Source organism: Alligator sinensis, unplaced genomic scaffold, assembly GCF_000455745.1.
Source record: "Alligator sinensis unplaced genomic scaffold, ASM45574v1 scaffold111_1, whole genome shotgun sequence".
NCBI classification, from domain to species: domain Eukaryota; kingdom Metazoa; phylum Chordata; order Crocodylia; family Alligatoridae; genus Alligator; species Alligator sinensis.
The window spans coordinates 3,841,195-3,849,234 of NW_005841875.1; the positions used below are offsets into that span (position 1 = coordinate 3,841,195).

Genomic DNA, 8,040 nt, shown 5'->3' on the forward strand with positions numbered 1-8,040 from the left:
TTCCTGATCGGCAGGGAGGCAAAAACCACGGTTTTAAATATGGTGTCATCTTTGCCTCTCGGATTGTCAGCAGCAAGCAGGAGGGCCACCAGGGCTTCTCAGCCAATCAGCAATTAGGGGAAAAGGGGAAGGTGTGCAGGGGAACCTGCAAGCTTAAAGGAGCTGCCACACAGCCCACTTCCACCATGAATTTGGTAGGACCCTAGTTATTTGAGTAGTTCTGGTGGAATAGCTCTTTTCTCTTATTTCATGTTAATGAAGTGATGACAAGAGAAAACAAACAACCAGGGAGGATAAAAAAAGACTCTCAAAAAAGTGGGAACTAGAAACAGTGGGCACCTATACTGTGCAGGAGGCTGCTCCAATGTGCTTTAATTACAGCATGTCAGAGCAGACTTGATTAATCAAGTCTGCTGGACCATGGTAATTACTGTGCAGTGGGGGTGCTTTAACAAAACATAAATGTCCAATGGTCCCTAACAGAAGTTGATATAATGATATGATTTGGATATGAGGATTTTTTCTGAACTATCCTGAACATTGTGCAACCTGCCAATGTAGACTTGCATGGCAAAACACACAATTTCTGAGATGGGGCATAATTTTTTTTCCAATCCCAATCATGTTATTGCTGGGGCTGAACCAGACCTGGGCATGCGCCCAATTGGATCCCAGAAATTGGACAAGGGCAGCTATTTCCTGGACCCAGGGGCTGTCCAGTGCCTGATGCCAATAATCAGCTGATTCTTGGCATCAGCCCATGGCAGCCTCATCCCAGTTCCAAACTCATTGCATCCATAGTCCGCTCCTTGGTTCCAGAGTTGGGGCTGCTCTAGGCATGGTTGCCAACTCAAGAAAAAAATGTTTACAGGTGATCTGTAATCTTTTTATGGACAACCAAACTTTCTTTACTGATATTTTTTACATAACATAAAGGGAGTGCACAGTACAAAAATACACATGTTGTTTGTGTAGTTCATAGGCACAAGAGCATTTTATAAAGTACCCCAGAAGCCAGGGGTATTTTATAAATCCCAGTATCATTAAATGCAGACCTGTTGCAGCAGGAAAGATCCTGGTCTTCCCTTTCCTATTGCTTTTGTGAACCTCTTGGTACAGGAGGTTGGAGGGAGGTGGGGGAACCACAAAGTGGACAGGACGGAAGGGGGAATTTGAGTGCAGGGTAGGGACACTTCATGACCCTGTGCTTGGGACTAGATCCCTGCCAGCCATGGGCCCACCCTCACCAGCCCACACTCTCCCCCACTAAGGCAACTGCGGAGGAATCCTCTTACACATGTGCCATTCTTGAAGTGTTTCTGGAAATATCCAAAGGCCCCTGTGGGCAGCAATGTGGGAACAGGGTTGCTAACTGTCTGTCAATGTTATGGACATCTAAATACTTACAGACTTTATAGACAAGTACTTTTAGTCATTTTTTTATGGACTATCCATAAATTTACAGATGGTTGGGAACCCTGGGCCTAGGACCAATGCCAACAATCAGCTCCAGGTCTAGAACTTATGCCACACCATTCAATTTAAGGCACCATAAAACCAGCGATATGATGTGGAGCATCTTTGTGGCTCATTTGCCACTTTATGGCACCATAATTTGGCTGAATAAATGCCATGTTGCAGTTGATGGCATGATTAATATGTTAATCATGCCACAAATGTAATGAGTGCTACAGGGACTTAGGACCCAAAATGCAGGAGAGAAATGTGATTTGGAAAGACAGAAAGAACAGGAAATGAATGAAAAGAAGAAAGATGATGGAATGATTCAAGCCTTGACATTCAGAGGGACTTATAAAGGCAATCATACTGGGCAGGAAGTATTTCTTAGGAATCAGAAGCTAAGAGATAAAATATAGTTTTGATATAATCTTGCAACCGTAATGGAAGGCAATGGGAGTTCCAGTCACTTATTGGAAGCTAAATAGAACCCTAAATCTAAAAGGAAGCAGTGACAGAAAAAACTGATCTGTAGAAAGCCAATTGGGATTTATTTTTGGTAGCCAAGGGCAATTAATGTATCTGTAGAACTTTTCTACTTTTATTTGTTTCTGAATCGGTTATTCATCTTCTGCTATTTATTTACCAGACAGAATAACTCAATGGTTTTCAACCTTGTTGGACTCAAGGCACCCCTCAGAAAATGCCAGTTCTTAGTTTTTACTTCTTTCTTGCCTATAGAAAAATAATAGAGCAATTCTTTTGTAGCAGAGAACTTAGACCACAACAGGTGGTCAAAATGTTTAGCACCCTGAATTCCTGCTTGGAATCTCCATGTGCATCTTGTGCATCTTATTTGCACATCTAGTAGTGCTAACATTGTGTGACAGCCTATGACACCCTTGAAATGATCTCAAGACACCCCAGGGTGCTGTGGTATTCTGGTTGAGAATCATTAGAATACTTGATTACTGGTTTATACTATGAACTGCTTTTCATGTCACTGATAGACAGTAACTAGTTAATCTGCTCTTCATTTAAGTGCATTTTTATTTTACAAAACACTTCTGAAAAGTTTTTTAATATAATCATCCTCAAGTCTGTAGAAGATGTATTCTTCTTCTAATGACTATGCTTTTAGCCTACATAGTCACTGCACTATTTTAACACATTATTTTGAAAAGCATTTTGAGATGTTAGCTGTGAAATGCTCTTTATAAAAAAAAATTCTGGGTATTGTGTATCCTTAAACACATAGTTATGTAATTCATTCCCATTAAAAATGAAAGCTTTTCAAAATTTAAACTCCATAAATCTCTTAAAATCTTTTGATTTTACAATTCTGTATTCAGCATCATCAGCCAGACTCTGCCCTCAGTTAGACCGGTATAAGTACTTGACTGCAGGGTTGGGGACAGACATTACACATAGACTGGTTTAAGTGATCAGAAACTGGTTTAAACCTGTAACAGAACAGATGTTCAGTGCACATAAACCAGTTTGAAAATGGCTGAAACCAGTTTGAAATAAACCTGATTGAATGTAGTATCAGACTTAACTCTGAAACCGGATTCCCCCAGCATCCCAGCATGCTCTCTCAGCTGGGGGGGGGGGGGGGGCTCTCTGCTCCACAACAGGGATGGCCCCTCCTCTCTGCTCCCTGTCCAGAGCTCCAACAGAGACTGCAGACACAGCAAGGTCTTCCTGGCTTCCCTCTTTCCTACCCTCCCCCTGCTGTTTGCTGGACAAGCAGGGATCCCCCATCTGTCCCTCCTATCTCCCACACCATGGACCCTAGGCATGTGGTATGCTAGTTAATGCCGAGAGATGTCTGTATGTATCTCCAATTTCACTGGGACAGACGGAACAGTGACCACTTAGGGCTTTTAGGAGCTAATCAACAGGTCAGCTGGTAAGCTGTTTAAGAAGAGTCTGAATTAATGGAGAAAGGCTATTGTTTTGCTGATGAGGTTATAAACACTGTTATCAGCCCCCTCCTGGCTTGCTCACCTGTCAGTTTGCTGCAGACAGTATAAAGAAGCAGGGAGGGAGATTGAAAAGCTCAGTATCATCAACTGATGTGTGCATTGCACAGCCCACCTTGCCTCAGAGTGCTAGCAGGGGGCTGGGGGTTAGCAACACTTGTGCCCCTTGAGCAGCAAGTGGGAAAAAGCCCGGGACAGTGCAGACAGGGTGAGGATTTACACCTCTCCCTAATCAGAGCATCCTGCCAGGGCCTGGCCATGCACTCCCTCTGCTCAGCACTGTAGAAGGGAAGGGAGGGCTGCTCTAGCGCCCCCCAGCTTCTAGTCTGAGCCACTGCAGGCATGTGCCTGAATTACGTCTGTCCAGTTACAAACTGGTTCAGCCTAGCCAGGTTAAACTAACCTGCAAGGATTGAATCAGTTCAGGTACTGGCTTTTTGAATGTCTGTCCCTAGCCCAGGGGGCTTACTCCAGATTTTTACTGGTGAGAACTGAATCTGGCCCTATGTGACTACATACTGGAGTGCAATACACTGTCTGTATACAAGATGGAATATAAAAATGGAGAAAAGCTCATTGATTATTTTGGAGCTGTTTATATTCCAGCCAAAATATGCTTACAATGCATAGGATTCACCCATACATGCATATGCATGTCTTTACCAGACTCCATTTTAAATTAGTCATCCTTGCTTTTCTTATCATCAAGCCTTCAGCTTTGAAGAGGTTAAATGATTGTACGAGCAAGGTGAGAAGCCATTTGATTGATCAACTTCTAATTACCCTATTCATTTATATCAGTCAGCAGCCTTAAACAGCTTCTTCACTGGCCGAAAACTGAGATACAATTCCTTTGCTTTCAGTTGCTATCCTTGCATTCATACATTATGATATAAAATAATTAATCCTTGTGCAGCTTTTGTGGTAGTATACAAATCTTGTTGGTATTGCTCTGTTGCTTCAAGCACAGGGAACTTGCATGGTTGCTTAACAAATTGACTGCTGAAGATTTGTTTAGAGTACTCATTTTTCATTTTGACTTTTTTTTCTTGGAGGGATGAAAAGCTTTCTTTAGTCTTCAATATACTGCACATGCAGGGGAGTAGCAATATATTAAGGGAAAACATGGAATTTATCTTTACTCCATTTGAATAGAAATGCAATTCCAAATAAGTACTTTCCCTTTTCAAGAACCATTTCCCCTATTTTCCTCTCTCAAAGAGACTGGCAAAATAATCCAAACAAACAAAATCATACCTTCTTGCTGCCAGACTGAATCAGTATCTCTCAGTTTTGTGGCATATGCTTTGTAGACTGTAAGCGACTTGGGGCAGAAGCTGTCTCTTGATATGTTAATACGGATAGGGTAATGAGACTCTAGTCTTAATTGGGAGCTTTGTACACAACTGTAATGGGAATAAAAACTGATAAAATATTATAATTAAACATTACCTAGCACCCTTAGAAGTCAGCAGGCATTTCATAAAAATCCTTAGTATATAACCCTTTTATGTATTCTAATATTTGTTATGCATTTCCATTTTTCCCTTATATTGAAAAGCAGAAAAAAACCCAAAACAAAACAAAACCCCACAAAACCTCAAATTGAACTTAAAAGAGAAATTTTTCCTGATTCCCTTAAGGTAAATAAAGATATTCAAGGTTTGATACGTCTATACTTGGTTTTCTGAGCAGCAGAAACTATGGCAAAGTTATTGTTATTTCTAATATCTTTGTATTGTTTAGTGCGATGCTGAAATAAGAGGGTTAAAGGCGCCTTCAATATAAAATCTAGTCATTTCCAAAAAATGAATTAAAAGGAGTTGCAGGTACGACTCCCAAGTTGCATCATTTTTCTGGTTTTATGAAAACCTGTTCTCTTCATTTAAAAAATGCATTTTTTCTGTTTGTTATGAACCTCACTCTCTCCCACACATGCACACTCACAACCACCAGGGGGATTGTACAGGGAAAAGTGTAAACCTGGCCATATGCAAAGTGCTGTCAAATATGCAAGGTAAAGAAATTAAAAACTCAGCCAAAGATGTTTTCCCCATTTCCTTTTCATTAGATTAACGTTAGGTGTTACTAATAATAACAATGGTAGATAAAATGAGTCTTCATATCTGGCTTTTAAAGTGATGGAGTGATACGAGTAACTCAAGTAAATCAGTGTCATTTTGTCATTTTTCCCACCACAAAAGATAAACTACCTGTGGACCTAACCGGGCATTAGCTAAGTTTATGTTGCTCCATTTAGAGGACTGATTTATCATTTTTTGTTACCAACTAAGAACCAAACAGGATTTTAAAAAACCCCATTACTCTTTGGAATATTACAGTTGCCCTTTGCTCCCCCACAGAATGTAAATTAACCTTTTTTCTCCCGTTGCTAAGGTCTTGTTTTGATGGTTCTTGACGTTAACAATCTTTAAAAAAAACTGGCTGCCCTAAGGCTTCAAAAAAATAGCTTGTTTCTTTCACATCCCTGCTTAGATATATTGGTCACATCTTGTCAGTTTTGTCAAGGGTGGCACAATGATTTAGATGAAACAGCCATGAGGCACATAATTGAGATGAAAGGATCAAGTGTATGATGGTGCCATTCATTGCTTAATGCAAGGGTGGTTTAAATCATCTTAGCTGGGTCTGGGGGGCAAGCCGAAAAAGAGGATAAAAACATGGTTTATACAGCGTTAACCAGCTTCGGAAGTACTCCCCCATCCTCCCAAAGTTAACTTTTTTATAGAACTGCTTTCATTCCACCCTTGGACTATGTTTTGTTCACCTTTTGGACTGCTTTGCTCACCCTTTGGACTATGTTGCCACCCTGATTTCTTCCTCGGTTGCCATTCCAGAAGCATGATCGCTAACACTGTGCTTTTTAGGAGCCTCACCTGCATGACAACAGCTGGAATGGAACCTCCTTGCTCGATGGGTCTTTGCTCTACAGGCAAACGAAGAGGAGCAGCCATGGATACAACATACACTACTTATTTGCACTGCTGAAACCCACTCATGTGATGCATTTATTGATATCAATGTTGCTTATCATATACACAAAGGCGCAGCAGGAAATGAAACAAATCCAGTATGAATCAAGCAATCTCATTGTTGAAATTGCAGCAATGTCTAAAATATTACAAGTGGCCTATGATACGATTGATACCCAAATATGATAAAACCCTAATAAAGCATCAAATAGCACTTAAACTGAGCCACAGCAAGATGTCAGATTACAGCAACCAACCTTTTCAGTCTCATGAGTTCGGCCATACAGTCCATAGGCTTGCTTTCCATTTAAAGCCTGAATTTGCTTATTAAAATGCATGTTGAAGAATGAACCTGGAAAAAATTGCATACAATGTAGGCACTAAGATGGTGATTAATTCAGTCTGTTCTCAAGGCAAGGGTCCAAGGGAAGTTGCAACTGTCTAGTGAAATACCATTGTTCAGAACTGGTTTACTTCTTCAAGATCAGATGTATGCAAAAAGAGAGGCTTCGTGTTGAAGCAGAACACAGAAACAGAAGGATGGGCATGAATGAACAGTAAATTAAATGACCATTATTTTTATTTGGTGGTGTAGTAGGATCCCAGAGGCCCAGTAAGAATCAGACCCCTTTGTTTTATACTCCATACAAACCTCTGGGATGTACAGTTCCTGCCCCAAAGAACTTACAATCTAATTTAAGACTAGCGACAGTAATAAAAAGTAGGCAGGAAGGGAGATGACAGGCAAGGGTGTCTCAGCGCTAGGAAAAATAAGATGCAGTGTTCATCACCGGTGCTGCAGCAGTGGAACGGGGCACAGGCATTTTATTACTAAGTCATCAAACCCTGCCCAGGGAGATTTAAGACATTACTGCTGAAACTAGCAGTCATTGTAGTCATAGAAGCATCTAACCTCAGTATCCAAGCTTCTTGCTACAATAAAATTTCTTTTCCTAACTTAACGTTAAATAAAAAAGGCTGATGAGTGTCTGAGGCGGGAGACATGCCACTCCCAGCATAGTCTGCATTGTGCAGTAGAGTTGCATCACAGTTAGTGCCCAGCAATGCTACTGCATGATAGCAACAAACTACGGTGCAGTAGCAAATTGCCACTGCACAGTAGCGTCTTATGTAGATGCGTCCAGTCTAAAATAGCTAGCAACACGAATCGTTGGCATCTTTTTAAGTACAGTGAGCCAGATCCTCTCTTCCCATTGCATAAAGTGCAACAAACATGGAAGTGGACTCGGGGTATATTGTGGAGAGCAGCCTCTAAGCATTGCAAGTCTCTCAGATCTCATTTTGTCTGCACCGTGCAATTGGGGCTTTGCTGCAAATGTGGCATCATAGACTGTCCATTTGCTACAGGCCTAAAATGCACTGGCAAATTGCAGCAAAGAATAAGTTTGGATACAAACATTCCCTTTCCACTCTCACCCTATACAGTATTAATCCCCCACAGAAGCATTAAAATACATAGCCAGTTATGAAAGCCATGAGGGACTATAGTGTGAGGGGCGCAGGGAAAGATTATTGCAGGGCATGGGGCAGGACAGCTTATGTATCTCAGTGACCACCCATCCTTTGTGAGTTTCACTCCTGCT

At 41.1% G+C, this 8,040-nt stretch overlaps 1 protein-coding gene across 1 annotated transcript in view; it reads left to right on the forward strand.

Moving 5' to 3' along the window:
- The window catches only part of FSTL4 (follistatin like 4), a 565,752-nt gene that overhangs the window by 390,995 nt on the left and 166,717 nt on the right, over positions 1-8,040 (forward strand). The window lies entirely within an intron of this gene.